Genomic DNA, 20,226 nt, shown 5'->3' with positions numbered 1-20,226 from the left:
TTGTTTGGTTTTTATTTTTATTTTTTGCAGTTTATGTGTTGTGATGTCAGAAAGAGAGGGAAGTAGAAGAAAGCATTATTATTTTATTGCAATTAGATGTGACCGCAACACATTTTTCCCTGATCTCAGCACATGCCTTACTGATACTGCCTGAAGAGATTTAGTGCAGCCAGTGTTTAAATATCGGTTTCTAAATGGTTGGTATCAGGTGAAGAAGCAACACCTTCAAGTAATTTTGGTAATGAGTTTGGCAATCAGTGGGGCCCGAGGGGAGATAACTTAGTACGATTTATGGTGATTTTGGCATGTTTCCTAATGGCTCTGGATTTCTCAGTTACAAAGTGGTAAATCAGAAAGGAGACTTTAAAAGAGGCAATTTTGTTCTGATTTAGTGGAATATTTTACAAATTCGAAGTAACAAAGTTCTGTGAGTTATTTTCTGGAAAAATTGTGACTTATGTTTTTAGATTGTTAACTTGTGTCAAATAATTTATTGAAAAAGCGATTTCTTAATGTTAACATTTTTCTGTGATGTGGCTGCATGTACAGGCACACCTTGGAGATGTTGTGGAATACCCTGTAGACCGACATTCCCACGCAGTGATCTTGAAAAGCTGGACAGAGTACAAAAGAAAGGTGGCCAACACTGGAGGGACCAGGTCCTGAAGAGGAGGGAAGCTCATGGGCTGAACGCAGTGGTCTGTGATGCTTTTCCTCTTGAGATGTTTGCTGGCTCATAAGGGGCATGGAGCTGGATAGGTGAAGAACAAAACAGAAAGTGGTGTCCAGAAAACTAGGACCATGCATGGAGCTTGTGGCAGTCTTGTAGGGCTGGGAGACAAAACGTAGAGTTTTAGCTACAAAGGCTGTGTGAGTGTAAGAGACCGAGATCCTGGGGAGAAGGGAAAATATTAAGGTGAGCCTAGTAATCTGCACTTGTGTTCTCCTCAAGGCATTTGCTGATGTGTTAGCTCAGAGGCTAAGAGAAGGAAAAGCTATTATTATTATTGTTGTTGTTGTTGTAGAGATGTTCTCGTACGTTGCCCAGGCTGGCCTCAAGGGATCCTCCTGCCTTGGCCTTCCAGAATGCTGGGATAACAGATGAGAATTACCACACCCGGCCAGAAGGCTATTCTTAAAGACTAGGGGAACCAAAACCTGGAGTTCAGGGCATGCCAAGGAGGAGGAGCCCTGGAAAGCACCTAGACTTCCTGTTAGGTCCTGACCCCAACCTAGGAATAAGAGTAAACCTGAAATAGTTTAGCCTTCACAAAAGACCGGGACTCAGCCTTGAACCCACTCAGTTCAGAGAGGATTATGGCACCCTGCCCTGCTCTGCCTGCCAGAAACCAGAGTCAGCACTCTCTGAAGGATGATAACATTGGCCAGGGCCTCCAGTTCTCCTGTTAGTTTGTAATACACAGTGTTTTGTTTTCAATAAAAAATTAAGGTCCAAATGATTAAAAGATGAAGGAGAAAGAGTAAAAGCCAACAATGGAAACAGCAACAGGTGATGTAGTTTTTGGACTAATGAGATACGGATTTTAAAAGCATCATCATTAATATATTCAAGAAAGTAGAGGACAAGATGGAGAATTGCACAAATAAAATGGAATGTATAGGCTAGGCATGGTGGCTCACACCAGCACTTTGGGAGGCCTAGGCGGGAGGATCACCTGAGGTCGGGAGTTCAAGACCAGCCTGACCAACATGGAGAAACTCAATCTCTACTAAAAATACAAAATTAGCCAGGTGTGGTGGCGCACGTCTGTAATCCCAGCTACTTGGGAGGCTGAGGCAGGAGAATGGCTTGAACCTGGGAGTTGGAGGTTGTGGTGAGCTGAGATCATGCCATTGCACTCCAGCCTGGGCAACAAGAGTGAAACTCCGTCTAAAAAAAAGAATGTATAAAACTGGACTTAAATGGAAATTCTGGGAATGAAAAATACAATAAATGAAACGAAGAATTAAATATAAATTGGATAGCAGATTGCACATAGGAGAGTGAACTCCGCACTGTAGATGGACAGAAAATATCCAGAGTGAGGCATAGAGAAGAAAAGAATGAAAAAATAGAGGAAAGAGCATGAGAACCACAGAGACGTGGAGAAAAGGCCCAGCGTGCAAAGGTGAGGGACGGTGAGAGGAGAGAGATGGGGGTGCCAGCAGGATTTGAAGTGATACTGGCTGAGAAGTATCCCAAACTCTGTCAGACATGAAGCCATAAATTCAAGAAACTTTACAAACTCCAAACATGGCAAATACACAGAGAACCACACCTGACATGTCACTGCAAAACTAGAACACAAGGCAATGTGGAAATGTAGATGGAGCTGGAGGTGCATCTGAGTGAAAGGACAGCTCTACAGCTGACAGCTGACTTTTCCACAGAGATCATAGAAATCAGATGACGATGAAATGACAGTCTTTAAAGTGGAGAAAGTCACTCTTTTCCTAGAATTCTATTCAAAAATGAAGGCCACCAAAGGGCATTTTCAGACAAACAGAATCAGACAGAACTTGTCACCAGAAGAACTATAGTAGAAGAAATTATTAGGGAAATTCTTCAGGCGGAAGGATAAAGGGTCCTGATGGAAGCATGGGAATGTAGGAAGGAATGCAGAGCCACGTAAACAGCAAAGCCACGGGCGGTTCTGAGTGGACAGTGACTACCTGTCACCAGCAAGTCACAGCAGTGCCTTGTGGGGTGTGATGTGCAGGCAGAATTAAAACACATGATGGTAACAGCCTTGAGGGTGGACGTGGAGGGTGGGTGCTGCTGTTGTTAGGGAAGCTGTTGGAGAACTAATTTCTCTTGGGAACTAGTGAGTTAGGACACATGTTACAATCTCCAAAGTAAACACTAAAATACTAATAATGCATGATGCATGTGGTGACAGAGGAGGGAAAACTGAACTGATAAGAAGTACTCAGTGAATCCAAAAGAAAGTAAGAAGGGAGAGATGTACAAACCAAACAGATGGGATAAATAGAAAACAGATAGCAACATGGTCAGTTTTCACTCAAACACTTCATAATTACATAAAATGCAACTGAACTAAATATGCCAGTTAATACCGAGATTGTCAAACTGAATATTTAAAAAATTGCTGCTTACGATAGACGTGCTTAGATGAAGGAATCCAGAAGGCTCGATAGTGAAAGGAGGGAGAAGGATGCCCGTGCACACACTAGCCATAAGGAAGCTGGTGCACCAATGTCAGGTGAAGCAGACATCAAAGCATCGGGCATTGCCAAAGATAGCAGCTTCTCACAGTGGTAACAGGTGAATTCCCAAGGATGATAGTTTACTGTAAAGGCAGGGTCTATAGCCACAAAAAAGATATTTCTTAAATTGCCCCTACACGTATCCTAAGCTCTCAGGGATAGCTTCATTCTGTAGAGACTCCCAGTTTCTTTAGCCCGAAGCCTAAGGTACACATCCCCAAAGTAATTTGGATGGAAGATCCTGACCTGCTCAGCTATTCAGATGATTTTTTTACTGAAAGAGTATTTCATTTTTGTCTCAATTCATTTTGATGGACTTACAGATAAGATTTCTTCACTAGAAGGCATTCATCACTTAAAAAATTAATATTTGAAATTGGTTATCCTTTGTCTTTTTAATAAATTGAACAATTAGGATTGGTAGAACAATGGTACACCTGTCTATTTTCCGTGGGTGCCACTGGGAAGACCTTACAGTATTGTTGAAGTGTATCTGTTGAACCTGGCAACATTCAAGGCAGGCTGAGTTAAAGAAAGCACGTCACAAGACAGTATGTGCACTGTGATCCCACTTCAGTTAAAAATGTGTATGTTTATATTCATATAGAGAAAAGTCTGGAAGAATAACCCAAAATATAAGTAATGTTTCTGTCTGAGTGGTGGGATTATGGGTGATTTTATCTTCTCTGTTTATCTCTATTTTTGTATTTTCTCCAATGAACGTTTGTTACTCCTATAATAAAAATAAAAGCCATTTAAGAAAAAATTTTTTATCATATGACACCAACTGTTTCTACTAGAGGAATCTATGTCTTCTTTTAATCTTTATCAGTGTACACAGTTGAATTTCACATTATGTTAAATATTTGTCTCTCTGTGTCATCTGGAATAGAATTTTCGGCATTACCGTGTGGTTGAGTATACATCTGCCACTCGTCCGGTCCCTCGCTTCCTGTCCTTGTGAAGTCACTGTTCCCTGAGTGTTGTCAGCACTGGGAGCGTTCAGCGCAGGGGTCCCTTCAAGGCAGGACCGCTCACCTGGAGCTTCCGGCTTTCCCTGCGCACCACTCCCTCCTTCCCCTGCTGCCTGTGGCCATTGCTGATTTTTGGGGATGGAGCTTTAATTCATAGTGAAATCTTTTTTTTTTTTTTTTTTTTTTTTTTTGAGACAGAGTCTCCCTCTGTTGCCCAGGCTGGAGTGCGGTGGCATGATCTCAGTTCACTGCAACCTCTGCCTCCCGAGTTCAAGCGATTCTCGTGCCTCAGCCTCCTGAGTAGCTGGGACTACAGGTGCACGCCACCACGCCTGGCTAATTTTTGTATTTTTAGTAGAGACGGGGTTTTACCATACTGGTTAGGCTGGTCTCGAATTCCTGACCTCAGGAGATTTACCTGCCTTAGCCTCCCGAAATGCTGGGATTCATAGTGAATCTTAAGTGTGTCCTCATAAAATAGAATAAATGCCCATCCATAAGACTAAAATTTCTTGTGTTTTTCTCCTTCTGAGTTTAAAATGGCACTGGATGACAAATGGAAAGGTTGATGCTGCTCTTAATGTGCCGCTAGGCATTCCAGGGATTTCAAAGCCAGTGGACGGGAGGTGGCCTCTGCCAGTGTCTGCCTGGTGTCTGTCTGTGTCACTGTGGTGCTGCCTGGGCCACAGACCTAGGCAGGACCCTGGGTGATGGAGCTCCTGTCTGGTGGGTGTGTGTGGGCAGTGCTGTTGCTGTCCACGTTAGAAAAGCCCTCTTACTTTACACTGAGTCATGCTCCCTCTCCACCACGGACCGCAGTCCCCTTCCCTAGTGACTCGCTGTCCCCTTCCTTTGTTGCGCAGCTTTCTGGCTTTAAATGAGGAGAGCTTAAGAATGGATGGGGAGCTCAGCACTCACAGTAACTGTTGGTGAACTCAGGGCCTGCTGCGTCTGGAACACATCAAGCTATTTAGTGGGTGAGGTCATTCACTGTTTTTAAATGCTGCTGCAGCTCTTATTTCTCATGAAGCCCTTTATACCTATTAAATACTTCATAGTATTGATTAACTTAGCTGCTGCTCCTCTCTGTCATGGAACCTTTTGCTCATGTGGACTTTATGGTGCAGAAACACGAATCAATTGTTGTAATGAACAACACCCCTCTGAAGTGGCCACGGCGGGTATGATTCGTCCCAGTTCACGGGCGAGTAACATAGATGTGCAGTGGCGGGGCGGCTGGCCCAGGTCGTGCAGCTGCTGTGCCTGAGCCAGGTCGCTCCTGAGTTTCCTTTTGTTTGACAGCATTTTGTTTACAGACACCACACCAATCCTTGGTCTTGGATACATCAGAAAAGTTGGAGTTTTAGAGGTGGGTGGAGGCAGGACTTGTACCCTCTCCCTGCAGCAAAGACAAGTTCATTAAGCATTTGGGACACTTGTTAAGTTCAGTTTGTCTCTCTCTAAAAGTTATCACTAGATGACTTTCTCATTGTTGTGTGTGCGTGTTTTAGATTTGCCTGTAACTTACGACCGGTGATACTGGCTTTCTATTTATGGTAGTAATAGCAGTTCTCCTTTTAAATAAACTTATTTTCAGCCAAAAGAGTGATTAGGTCTATCAAAAAATGATAAGGAAATAAACAGTACAGATCGTCTATATTTATGGCAAAAACCATGAAAAGGGCATTCCAGGGGCTGAATTTCGGAAACCCCGAATGAGATGACCTTTGAGGTCAATACTTCCGGGAACAGTTGCCTCATAGCTCTGAGACTTACGATTTAAAGCTCAGGTCATGAGACATTACTTGAGGCCACTATGTCTCATTTCTATTATAATTTTTATAATAAATGATTCCTTGACTGATATACCCAAGGGAAGAAAGGATGAAAAACCAAAACCAAAAAACTATGTGTGGCCTATTCACAGAGTATAAAAAATTATGTTTTGAGTTGAAAACAGTGTTGTCTGCATTGTTGCAGGAATCATAGTTGACTCCATCCTGAGATTTCAACTTTAGGATGAGATAACATATTTTATTGCATATCTGATCGTAAGATCTTCTGTAGTTTTATACATCGTTTCTGTTTACAAGAGAGAATGCTGTGCCTCTGAGGGAAAAGAATAATTCGCAAGTCTTTTAGCTGCATCTCTGACTTGGCGAATCCTGCTTTCAAGATTGCATTAGTCGTATTAGGTGACTGACACTGTGAAGTCCTGTGTTGACGTAATTTGTTGCCTTTTCTTTATTTTTACGTTTCCGCTGCCTCTCATCTAGGAAGGAGCCTTATGAATGAACACACTGAAAAGTCATCCTTTAATTGAGGGAAGAGACTACTTTTAACCCTGTCTGAGCCTGCTGCTCTCCCCCTGGGACTGCAGTGACCAGTGCTCTCAAACTGCTTGGCATAATTCCTTATGGAAGAGTGAATCCCCTCTGATAGAGGGTAATCCTGACTTTGTTTGAATTCTTCCAGTAACAGAGAGCTCAGCCTGTAAGAAGGTGGCCCAAGTTGCTTTCTGGACAGTTGGTAGTTTTAGAAGCATCTTCTGTCCTGTGACGGTGAGGAAGGTCACTGCAGTCCCCAACAGCGAGGCTCAGCACAGGCTGTGGGAATCCCGCTGCCAGGTGCAATGGCAGGGTGGAGCCGGGGAGCAATGGGGCAGCTCTACGTTTGAGTAACGTGTGACGTGTTGACCTCATTGTTCCCTGAGTGTCACAAATGCCCATGGCGTCTGGTAGACCGTGTTCAAGTTTAATTCAGGAGTTCAAAGCCTAACAGGAATGTTGTCATTCCCTCCCAGTGGGACCCTCCAGAAGGTGGCTCCTCTCCGTGACTGGACATAACAAGCCACGCCTGTGTCTGCAGGTGGAGAAAAGTAAATTGGAGGCCAGGCGTGAATGCACTGTTTCAGTGAGCCCTAGTGAGTTCAGTGTGGAGAGCGTAGTTGGAGATACTTGGTTTTGCAGCCGCTTTTCTATAGCAGCTGTTTCTCCCCCGCCTTCTTGTGTTGATGAAGGCAGCAAGCAGAGGTGGTTAACTTCGGCCCGAGCATGCTGCAGGACTCCGAGAGACTGGCTCCCTGGGTCTTCTCTGGCCCAGCAGACAGGCTGCCTGCTGCAGACAGGCCGGTCTCCTGCCCCTACCCGCCGTCTGCACACTCAGCCCTGCATCTCCCACAGAGGCCTATGCGCGGTTTGGCTGCCCGGCCAGGTTCCTCCTGAACGTTGTGAGTCTGTGATTTCAGATGTAGCTGCAAACGTTTCCAAAGCCTATCTCTGGGCCTATCGCCATGTGATGTTTTAAAACCATAGTTTATTTGGCTTTTTGTGGCTATTTAATTCTCTTCGGGACTCATTCATCTCCCTCAAATTTTAAGTGGTTGTTTACAGCTCTGAATTATTTTCTTTGTGTCCTCTTGTTTCTAGTCTTTCCCATTCAATTTTACAGCTATCAGGTTTGGATAATTAGAATGGAGATTCTTCTTCCAAAAATAAGGTATTAAGAATAAACACACAAGGCTGGGCGTGGTGACTCACGCCTATAATCCCAGCACTTTGGGAGGTCGAGGCGGGTGGATCACCTGAGATCAGGAGTTTGACCTGGCCAACATGGTGAAACCCCATCTCTACTAAAAATGCAAAAATTAGCCGTTGTGTGGTGATGTGTGCCTGTAATTTTAGCTGCTCGGGAGGCTGAGGCAGGACAATTGCTGGAACCAGGGAGGCAGAGGTTGCAGTGAGCCGAGATCACGCCATTGCACTCCAGCCCAGGCAACAACAGCGAGACTCCGTCTCAAAAAAAAAAAAAAAAAAAGAAAAGAAAAAGAATAAACACACAGACTTAAAAATCTTTATTTGTGCAGAAAGCAATTGAAAGCCAGAATAATTATATTTAGAATTTTTTTTTTTTTTTACAAAAAAACTAGCAATGCTTGTTCTTTTTATTGAAACACAGAAAATATTAATTCACAGCATAGAAAACTTTATCCTAAGGAAAAAATCTAGTGGTGATCTCATCAGAGTCTATGTTGTATTGCGACACACTTAACATAATTTGAAAATTACTTCTTTGTGAAAAATTGTCTACATATCCCTTCTTAATTTTTTTATGTAAGGACTTTTACTTCACAGCTAATTTTTAAAATGGCTCTCACTTCTTTATTTCTATTATTTATTTAAGCCAGTCACTTTTCTCACTTTTTTTTTTTTTGGTTTTGAGACAGGGTCTTGCTCTGTCTCCCAGGCTGGAGTGCAGTGGTGCAATCTTGGCTCACTGCAACCTCCACCTCCCGGGTTCAAGTGATTCTCCCAACTCAGCCTCCCCAGTAGCTGAGACTACAGGAGTGTACCACGACGCCCGGCTAATTTTTGTATTTTTAGTAGAGATGGGATTTTGCCATATTGGCCAGGCTGGTCTAAAATTCCTGACCTCAGGTGATCCACCTGCCTCAGCCTCCCAAAGCGCCTCCCAAAGTGGCGTGAGCCACTACACCTCGCATGTCATCCATGTTTCTTTTCTTTTTCTTATTTTTTTGAGATGGAGTATCGCTCTGTCACCCAGGCTGGAGTGCGGTGGCGCAATCTCAGCTCACTGCAACCTCTGCCTCCCGAGTTCAAGCAATTCTCCCACCTCAGCCTCCCCAGTAGCTGGGACTACAGGTATACACCACCATACCTGGCTAATTTTTTTTTTTTTTTTTTTTTTTTATGGAGACGGGATTTTACCATGTTGGCCAGGCTGGTCTCTAACTCCTGTCCTCAGGTGATCCACCTGTCTCGGCCTCCCAAATTGCTGGCATTACAGGCGTGAGCCACTGCACCAGGCCATATTTCTCACTTTTTTGTACTCGGCTGTACCCCTTACAGATGGATAATGTAAATTTGTGTCACACAAACGCTTTGACTCAATTTTCTTTTTCTTCACAAATAGTTACAAAATTGGTAGCAGCATCTCTCTGGATTTCTACTTTTATGAAGCTTGCTCAGGGAGAAGCAGGTGGGAAGAGGAGTAGTAGAAAGAAAACCACTTCCTTCTCACTCCACAGAAAAAGCTTTTGTTTTTTAGAAATTTGCCTTTTAAAAGATAGGTCTTTATCCATTTCACTTTTCTGCATACATTTCTTTTTGTAGACACAGGATCTTGCTTTGTGCCTCGGCCTCCCAAGTAGCTGGAGCTATGGGCGCCGCCACTGCGCCTGGCTGCAGCATGTCACGTATTTGCTTTCACCAGGGATGCCCCTTTTTATCCTCAGCTCCTGAAAGTGAGCTCTCGTGCTGTGAAAATGGCAGGACTGGTAATTAGGAGAGGGCTGGATGTGGGAAAAGGAATGAGGATAGTTTTTGCATCCTGAGCTGGAAATAGCAAATGTGTTCACATTCTTTGCTCTTTTCTTGCTTCCAAGTCAGGTCCTTATTTGACAGGGCCGTGACTCAAGTGAGGTGCCACGTTTAAGGAGGCGCCAAACTCCAAACAAAACAAAACACCCCTCAGTAACTGAGTTAAATAATACTTTAATGTAATATTAAAAGTATGGAAATTATGACAAATGTGCATGATGAACAAAGTATTCAGCATATGGGATCGTGACTATTGTTCAATATATATAAAGTATAAGGATTTCCAGTGAATACTCTGAAATGTTTGGTTAATCTATTCATATTGGTATTTTTCCTTGGTGAACATTTGTAATAAAGAAGGAAATAAGTTCAGAGAAGGATATAATCTTCAAAAAGTCATCAGAGTTATCATCTGAGGTCAGGAGTTTGAGAGCAGCCTGGGCAACATGGTGAAACTCCGTCTCTACTGAAAGTATAAAAATTAGCCGGGTGTGGTGTCACATGCCTCTAGTCCCAGCTACTTGGGAGGCTGAGGCAGGAGAATCGCTTGAACCTGGGAGGCAGAGGTTGCAGTGAGCCAAGATCGTGCCGCTGCACTCCAGCCTGGGCAAGAGTGAGAAAAGAAAGTCATCAGGATTAGCATACCAAATCTTGACAATGAATTACACGTGCATGGCTCCATTAACCATCTTGAGTTCAAGTGTCTATTTTTTTTTTTTTTTTTGAGACGGAGTGTCGCTCTGTCGCCCAGGCTGAAGTGCAGTGGCACAATCTCAGCTCACTGCAAGCTCCGCCTCCCGGGTTCACACCATTCTCCTGCCTCAGCCTCCCCAGTAGCTGGGACTATAGGTGCCTGCCACCACACCTGGCTAATTTTTCGTATTTTTTTTTTTTTAGTAGAGACGGGGTTTCACCATGTTAGCCAGGATGGTCTCCATCTCCTGACTTTGTGATCCGCCTGCCTTGGCCTCCCAAAGTGCTGGGATTACAGGCATGAGCCACCACGCCTGGCCTCAAGTGTCTATTTTTTGACAAGGTTCTGAAATTACGAACTCTCTGAGCATGTCCTGAGGACCTTCTATGTGCAGAGAACAGTGTCAGAACGGGGAAGAGGGAGAAGCGGCCTGTGGGTTTATTAGCTGGTGGCTTCTCGCAGGAGCACGTTGACTCTGAGGCCAGGCATCCAGGCAGCAGGGGAGGGGCTGGCGTGGGCTGCTGCTGATGATCTGGAACCTCCAGTCCCTGTCTACTGTAAACGAAAAAGTGTCTGAGACAGGTCTCAATCAATTTAGAGGCTCATTTTGCCAGGGTTGAGGGAAAAAGACACACATGTCACAGTAGGACCCAAAAAGGGTTTCGACAACTTCATTATTTAAAGAGGAAAGAGCAGACAGGAGGGGAAGGAGAAAAGAAAACAGCGGAGGTAGGTGGTGAGGTGAGTGGTCGCATTCTTGTGAGGCTTTGATTTTCGCTCACTGAATACATGTGACATGTGAAAGGAGGGGTAAAGGGACGTCGATTACGCATGCGTCTCTTGTTCAGTAAATCTGCATTTTACACGGGATAAAGTGAACATAGAGTAGAGGAAGAAGTCATGTACACATTTGTCTCAGGGCGGCAGAGGGATGATTTCTGGTCTTGTCTTTGTGCCATGCCTGCCAAGATGAGCTGTTAACTTACATTGTTAGGGTGAAGGAGGCCTCCTGGGGAGACATGTGGCCTTCTATCTTGCAGCAATCTGTATAGGAATAAAAGGAAAGTCAGCTTTTTGTATCCAGCTTAACTTTTCCTTTTGGCATAGTGAGTTCGGGGTCCCAGGATTTTATTTTCCTTTCACATTTTGAAATGACACTTGCAGTCGTGGCTATGGACTTCTCAGGGAGGCCAACAGCAGAGCTTTGATCCCTCAAGGAAGACGCAGAGTAGGATTTCAAGAGGTGGAGATGCAGAGTGCACTAAGCCTTTGAGACAGCTCCAACCAGAGTTCTGCCCAGTCCACTCCCTTGGTGGAAAACCAGCTCCCAGACCCACCTGGCACCACACACACCTCCCGTCGCTGCCCGGCCTGACTCCATGACTTGCAGTCCGCCCACCCCTTTAAAGGGAGTTTTGGGGCCACTCCCTCTCCTTGCTTCCTGTGGACTCCTCAGCTGCTCAGTGCCTCCTCTACTCTCCCTCTCCGCGTGGGCAACGCTGAAGGCCCTTTCCAGGCCGATCCCGGCACTCAGCTTCGCTGCGCACCCGCCCGTCTTGGAACTGCCGAGTACTCTGGAGCCAACCCCAGTTTCCTCATCTGTAATGTGGGGATGGCAATATAAACTTTTTTTCCTTTTTTTTTTTTGAGACGGAGTCTTGCTCTGTCGCCCAGGCTAGAGTGCAGTGGCGCAGTCTCGGCTCATTGCAAGCTCCCCCTCCCGGGTTCACGCCATTCTCCTGCCTCAGCCTCCCGAGTAGCCGGGACTACAGGCGCCCGCCACTGTGCCCGCCACCACGCCCAGCTAATTTTTTTTTTGTTTTTTTAGTAGAGACGGGGTTTCACTGTGTTAGCCAGGATGTTCTTGATCTCCTGACCTCATGATCCGCTTGCCTCGGCCTCCCAAAGTGCTGGGATTACAGGAGTGAGCCACCGCGCCCGGCTGGCAATATAAATTTTATATGGTGGCTGATAGCTGAGACATGTGGCTGATAGCTGAGATGAGTGACTGAGGCAGAGGTCTCAATTGTTGACGTTTATTAAGCCAGCTTTAGGGTGCATCTGGAAAAATACCAGCCACAGACACATCTGTATCTGTTTTTCGAAAGAGGTTTTCAGGAGGCTTAGTATTTATATGTTTCCTTAAAGGGGGGAAGGCTCGGAAGAGGGGCAGGTGGGCTGTAAGGCGAATGATTACATTCTTGTGAGACTTTAGTTAGTGCCAGTAAATCTGCATTTTACATAAGATAAGGTGAATGAATGTTTGAAGAGAAAAAAGGGCGTAAAGGAAGAATCAATTATGCAGATGTCTCTGGGCAGGTGGAGGAATGACTGATCTCATCTTGTCTTTTTTCTGCACCTGGGAAGCGAAGCTTGTAATAGACATGATCAATGTGGAATGGAACAGACTTCAGTTTTAAGCTAGAATCAGATTGTAGACGTGAAGTTACAATGAGATGTTCTTGTTTATGGGATGCCAGCAAAGAATTTACTTAGGAATGATCTATGGGGCAACCCTTCCAGAGCCCTGAGGCTTTCACTTTTCTGTGGGGTTTGGCTGATGCCTAATGCTCCTAACAGCTGTTCCTGGGGAAGAGGGCGTTGCCTGGCTCACCCTCTTGGCTTAACTTTCCCTTTTGCATAAGGAATTTGGGGGTCCCGAGCTTTTTTTTTTTTTTGTGAGATGGAGTCTCGCTCTGTCACCCAGGCTGGAGTGCAGTGGCACGATCTTGGCTCACTGCAAGCTCCGCCTCCCAAGTTCACACCATTCTCCTGCCTCAGCCTCCTGAGTAGTTTCCTTTACATGGTTAAATGAGACCAAGTGCTTACTGAAGTGTAAAATAGCAGGTGCTGACGGGAAAGGCAGACATCCTTTTCTTCTCATTGTCACTGTTACCATCATCAATAAGCTACTTCCTTGGCATCTGGGTCTCCCTTTGCTTTGGGAACCCTCCTCATGTGCTTTCCTAGAAGTCAGTGTCTTGTCCTGGGCTGTTGCTTTTCTGCTTGACTCCCTCTGTGGGCCGTGGACTCTGCGGCAGAGTCCTATCTGCAGGGCTTCTGCATGGTTATCCATTGTCTTCTGAAGAAATGATGATGTTAGTGATGGAGCCACTTTGGTTAGTGTTTTGTTAAGTATGAACTTGTGAATCCTTCCCACAGCTGTGCAATATTATTACCTCCAGGGCACAGCATCTGGACTTTAATTGATGATGAGTGTTTGTGGCCCCAAGGGACATGGGGCCTCGAAATTAAGGAAGGAGCTGGAAGTAGTGGACAAGCAGCAGCACCACCACGTGGAAAGGTGAAAAGTTGGATAAGGACTGGCTGAGAAAATGCCATCAGAATAGCAAGAGGGGGTCATTGTTGAAGAGCACAGCTTCAGGCAAGTCTTTGAAATCAAAGCCAGATTTCAAGGAAGTCGGAAGGAGCAGATGGAGAGGAAGTGGAGAGATTTCCATATGGTGCATGTATTTTTTTTTTTTAATTAAGGATTTTGGTGTTAAATGGAAGTGGTACTTGATGGCCTAGCAGGATGAAACAAAGTTTGTTTCTAAAGATAGAGGGACATGGGCTCACTTTTAAAGAGAAAGAAAGTAGGTGGCCATTGAGTTATGAGAGGTTGAGAAGCTGGAGATGGTGGGCCCAGAGACCCACAGAGCAGGCTCTTTGAGAGCAGCAGGTCTTCCTGCTCAGGGCCTTGCTGGTGCTGTCACGAGCCATATCCCCTAGCCTCCTGCTTTGCTTCTGGGCTGTCATCAATCTGTTTTGTGGTGTTCTCTGAGAAATGAAATTAAATCCTAAGCTCCCAGCCAAATGAATGGACCCCCTCTTGGCCAAGGGGCACCCAAAGAAACCTTAGAACTGAGTCCTGGCTGTGACGGGGGGAAACACGCCTCATGAGAACCCCACCTCGCTGACCACCAGCAGGCTCTCCTCCCTGCGGGCTAGAAGCTCCATACTCATTTCAGCAACTGAAATGATGCTGTCCCTCCCTTTTGTGGTTTTGACCAAACAACTAACCAGCATTCTCTTCCTGATACAAAGCCGCTGACCTTGGAGTGGTTCTGGTGAGTCTACAGAGGAGGCTCAGTGAGGGTTCTCGTGTCCTCTGCTTCACCTTTTGACGTCACATGGCTAAAAACTCCATCCTTGGATCATGCTCATGCCACCATTTTTTAAACATGGGTCCCACAGACAGAGAGGCATGAAGCTCAGTGTGCATGTGCCTGTTTCTCCTTTCATAAATATTCATGACTCCTCCTAGAGCTCATTAAATATGCATATTTGGCAGCCCCATTCAGCATAAATCCCTGTCTTATTCTTCCCACCCTTGAAGTGCCTGTTTCTGGCTTCTGGCCGGAGGCTACACTTCCCAGCCTGTCAGAAGAGCCACCTGCAGGCTGCAGCCCTTTCTGAGAAATAATGCCCTCCTTTCCAAATGCATGAACCTCATCATTCTTCAGCTGATATGTCCTTATCCCATGTAGAAGGAAGGATCTTAGTGTTTATTGAGCGTCAACTTTGTATAAGGCTCTGGGCTATCTTATATGATTGTCACAATAATTTTAGAATATATTAATGTGTTCTTTTATACCTTTAATTTTTAAAATTTGCCTTTTTAGTCAAGCAGCTCAAAAACATATAAAAAGATGTTTATTGAAAAGTTTCCCTCCTATGCCTATTCTCCATCCATCCAGTTCTCCCACTTCCCAATATTTAGTTGTTTTTATTATTTTCTTGTGGACACTTTCCAAAATTTTAAGCATATAAAATAAACATAAAAATATTATTTATCTTTTATGTATAAATTGTGGAGTCTATATACACTGTTTTACACCTCGCTTTGTTTCACTTGAAGTTTACCTTGGAAATCCTCACATATCAGTTCACAGTGAGCAGCCTCATTCTGTTTTACAGTTGCATAGTTTTGACTGGATTGAATGGATACACCAGATTTTTAAACCCTGTGTTGTATAAATAGATGTTTGAGTAGTTTGCAGTCATTATATATTATGTACACATATTTTCCCACATGTGAAAATGCATTTGTAGGATACATTCCCAGAAGTGAAGTTGCTGGGTTAAGGGTATATTTATTTGCAGTTTTGAGTGATTATTACTGAGGCCCATCTTTAGGCTTGCACCAGTTCCCACAATCATCAGCAACATACTAGAGGCCTGTTTCTCTGCATCTTTGCCAACAGAGCATGTTATCAGTTTTTTAAAGGTTTCTGTCAGCCTACTAGGAAAAAAAGTAATAGAGTTATTTTAATTTGCATTTATTTTTATTATGAGTGAGGTTGTCTTTCCACAGGTTTATGAGCTGTTTGTATTTCATTTTCTTTTACTGTCTGGTCTTACTCCTTTCCTCTTTTCTGGCCAGATCATTGGTCATCTTGTAGATGATGTGTTCAAATCTATCAGTCTTTCCTTTTGTGACTTCTGCATTTACAGTTACGGTTAGGGAGCATCTTTCAAAATTATAAAGGAATTCTTCCAGGTGTTCTATTACTTTTAGAAAGTCATTTTTTTCAAACAAGACAAAATACCCAAATCGTTTATCTTTGAAATTTATCCTGCTGTGGTATGAGTTACGGATCCAATTTTCTCCCCTAAATGTTACCAATTCCAATATCATTTATTGCCTAATCTATCTTTTACTCACTGATTTGAAATGCTGCCTTTACCATACACTGAATTTCTGTTTGCATTTGGGTCTAGTTTTAGATTCATTATTCTGATTAATTGGCCTGACTTTTTGTTATTTTAACCATTATTCTTTTAATTAGTCTATTAATTTTTGAGGCTTTCTACATGTATCCTTATCTGATGTAACTTCCACTCCCTCCAATTTTTTTTTGAGACAGTCTCACTCTGTTGCCCAGGCTGGAGTGCAGTGGCGCGATCTCCGCTCACTGCAAGCTCTGCCTCTCGGGTTCACGCCATTCTGCCTCAGCCTCCTGAGTAGCTGGGACTACAGGTGCCTGCCACCACGCCCGGCTAATTTTTAAAAATATTTTTTAGTAGAGATGGGGTTTCACCATGTTAGCCAGGATGATCTCGAGCTCCTGACCTCGTGATCCACCTGCCTTGGCCTCCCAAAGTGCTGCTGGGATTACAGGTGTGAGCCACTGTGCCCGGCCTCCCCTCCAATTTTTTTAGTACTACTTTTTTGTTAATTTTTCCACTTTAGCTTTATAATCAAGCTTGTCTAGTTTTCAAAAATGTGGTATTTTTTATTGTGATCATAATACATTATGCATTTCAGAGAGTTGGCATCTTCAGGATGTTGAGTCTTCCTGTCCTAATCCTCATGTATCTTCTGTTTCTTCAAGTCTTCTTTTGTGTCTGTTGTTTCTGTAGTTTTCTTCAGAAAATTTTATTAATCTTATTGGTGGTTATTCCTGGAAACCTAATCTTTTTTATTGCTACCGTAAATAGGATCTGATTATTTGTAGCCTACAGCAATTATTTGCAAATAGCTATCTGTGATATTATAAAATATGTGTTTGGTCTTTGACCCCTTTTCCTGACATACAACTCTAAAAATCCTTAGAATCTCCACAGTGATGTCTTTTGTATTTTAATGACCGACTGATGGGTGGCAGCCCCTAGATAGCTCCAAGATGGGGCTGGTCACCAGAAAGACCAAGGCATTACTAGAAGATTGGAACCTTCAGCCCACCCCCACCCTCCAGGGAGGGGAGAACAGATGAAGGTTAAGTTGATCACCAGTGGCCAATGATATAATCAATTACGACCATATAATGAAGTTTCCATAAAAACCCAAAGGACTGGGGTCCAAGAGCTTCTGGATAGCTAAACACATGGAGGTTCCTGGAGGGCTGCACCCCTGGGGAGGGCATGGAAGCTCCATGTTTCTTCCCCCATACCTATGCATCTCTTCATCTGTATCCTTCCTAATAAATGCTGTATAATAAAGCAGTAAAGGTAAATAAGTGTTTCCTTGAGTTCTGTAATCTGCTCTAGCTAGTTAAACCCAAGAAGGGGGATGTGGGAATCCCGATTTATAGCTTGTCAGCCAGAAGGACAGGTCACAAGTTGAGGGCAGTCTTGGGGACTGAGCCAACAACCTGTGCGATCTGATGCTGTCTCCAGGTAGGGAGTGTCAGAACTGAGTTGAATTGGAGGACAGTTCACCCAGGGGGTGTCCATGCAGAACTACTTGCTTGGTTGGTGTGTGGGGAAGCCACCTCCCCACATTTGCTCTCAGAAGACTTCTGTGTTGATTGTTGTGTTGTAAGAGCAGAGGAAAAGTTTGAGTATTTTTCCACACCATGATGTTAAAAGAAAAAGAAAGAAAAAGAAAAAAGAGAAAATAAGCCCTCCAGTTTCTTTCTGTAACTGTTATCTGACCACATTAATTAGTACCTCCAGTGCAGCGTTAAAATACGGTGGTGATGGAAGTATTCATGTTTTCTTCCGAGTTTTGCATCTGGTGTTTATTAAACATGATCAGTGTAACTAATTTTGATAATAAATTTCTAATGTTGAACTATGTTTTCATTTCCTAAATAAACTGCACTTGATTATGTTTTGCCCTTAATGTTGGATTAATCTTGCAATGCTTTATGATTTTTATACTGACTATAACCATGAACAGTATACTTTTTGTTTGCTCTTTGTTAGGCTTTAATATCAGTGTCATTTGTACTTCTTGTAACAACTTGGAGGTTTCTCTGTTTCTCTTTTCTAGAGAAGTATAAGTATCTTTGGAATTTTCTTTTATTAAAATAATTTTTATTTAGAGCCAAGATCTTGCTATCTTGCCCAGACTGGTCTTGAACTCCTGGGCTCAAGTGATCTTCCTGCCTCAGCCTCCCAAGTAGCTGGGACTTCAGGTGTGTGCCATGGCACCTGCCAGATGGCTTTAGAATTGTAAGTGGTAGTTGACTTCTCCAGAGAAACTGTCTTAGTGCTCTTTGCAGGGGGTGGGTAGCCTTTGATAATCTTCTCTATTTCTTCCTGTGGAATTGAGTTCAAATAGCTTGGTACAACAAGTTTTGGTAAATTATACGTTCTTAGAAACTTCATTTTATTCAGAATTTAAAATTTATTTGTAGGAAGGTGAGCAAAACACAAAACATTCTTTTTTGGGTTGAATTTTTTAAAAGTATTTTTTAGAGCAGTTTTAAGTTCACAGCCAAACTGAGCAGACACTACAAAAATTTTCTCATATACCTCTCACCTTCGCATAACCAGCCTCCTCCGCTATCAACATCCCACACCACAGTGGTACATTTGTTACAATTAATGAGCCCATACTGAAACATCATTACTAAAAGTTCATAGTTTATGGTGGAGTTCACTCTTGGTGTTGTACATTCTGTGAGTTTGGACAAATGTTTAATGATGTGTTCACCATCAGAGTATCATATACAGTAGCTTTACTGCCCTAAAAATCCTCTGTGCCTCACCTGTTCATCTCTCCCTCCCCTCAACCTGTGGCAACCACTGATTCTCACTGTCTCCATAGTTTTGCCTTTTCCAGAATGTCATATGGTTGGAATCATAGAGTACGTAGCCTTTCAGAGTAGCTTCTTCATTTAGTAATATGCGTTTCATGTTCTCCTATGCCTTTTTGTGGTTTGATAGCTCATTTTTTTCTTTCTTTTTTTTTTTTTTTTTGGTGATGAATAACATTTCATTATCTGGATGTACCACAGTTTGTTTATCCACTCTTCTACTGAAAGACATGGTAGTTACTTCCAGGTTTTGGCAAATATGAATAAAGCTGCTATAAATGTCCATAAGTAGGTTTTTGCATGGTTATAAGTTTTTAACTTTTTTTTAGTAAATACCAACGAGCGCAATTGCTGGATCATATGCTAAGATTATGTTTAGTTTTTTTAAGAATCTGTCAAACTGTCTTCTGAAGTGATGGTACCATGTTGCATTCCCACCATCAATAAATGAGAGTTCTGTTGCCCTACATCCTTGCCAGCTTTTGGTATTGTCAGTGTTCTGGATTTCGGCCATTCTAATAGGTGTGTAGTGGTATTTCATTGTGTTTTTAATTTTCATTTTCCCGATGACCTGTAATGTGAAGCATCTTTTCATATGCTTATTGGCCATCTCTATATCTTTGAGAGACTATCTGTTAAAGTCTTTGTCCTATTTTTAAATTGGGTTGTTTGTTTTCTTATTTTTGAGTTTTAAGAATTCTTTGTATGTTTTGGATAACAGTCTTTTAACAGATGTGTCTTTTGAAAATATTTTTTCCCAGTATGTGGCTTGTGTTCTCATTCTCTTGGCACTGTCTTTCACATAGCAGAAGTCTTTAATTTTAATGAAGTCTAGCTTATCAATTATTTCTTTTATGGATCATGCCTTTAGTGTTGAATCTAAGAAATTGTTGCCATTCCGCAGATCATCTCCTATGTTATTGTCTGGGAGTTTTATAGTTTGTGTTTTACATTGAGTTCTATGATCTGTTTAGAGTTAATTTTTGTGAAGGGTGTAAGGTATGTGTCTAGGTTTATTTATTTTTGCATGAGCATACCTAGTAGTTCCAGCACGATTTGTTGAAAATACTGTCTGCTCCATTTTATTGCCTTTGCTCCTTTGTCAAAGATCAATTGACTATTTTTATATCAGTCTCTTTCTGGAATTTCTATTATGTTCTCTTGTTCTATTTGTCTATTTTTCATCAATACCACACTGTCTCCATTACTGTAGATTTATAATAAGTCTTAAAGTCAGGTAGTGCTAGCACATTGAATTTGTTCTTCTTCAATATTGTGTTGGCTACTGTGAGTGTTTTGCCCCTCCTTGTAAATTTTAGAATCAGTTTGTTGATTCCCACAAAATAACTTGCTGGGATTTTGATTGCAATTGCATTGAATCTATTGATGAAGCTGGGAAGAACTGACATGTTGACAATATTGAGTATTCCTATCCATGAACATGGACCATCTGTCCATTTATGTAGTTCCTCTTTTATTTCTTTCATCAGAGTTTTATAGTT

At 42.9% G+C, this 20,226-nt stretch overlaps 1 protein-coding gene across 9 annotated transcripts in view; it reads left to right on the top strand.

Annotated features, from left to right (window-relative positions):
- Nucleotides 1–20,226, top strand: part of LDLRAD4 (low density lipoprotein receptor class A domain containing 4) — a 436,354-nt gene that overhangs the window by 96,122 nt on the left and 320,006 nt on the right. The window lies entirely within an intron of this gene.

This window comes from Pan troglodytes, chromosome 17 (assembly GCF_028858775.2).
Source record: "Pan troglodytes isolate AG18354 chromosome 17, NHGRI_mPanTro3-v2.0_pri, whole genome shotgun sequence".
NCBI lineage: Eukaryota > Metazoa > Chordata > Mammalia > Primates > Hominidae > Pan > Pan troglodytes.
Note: the sequence above shows the minus strand (reverse complement) of the source record. Positions and strands in the feature narration are given on the sequence as shown.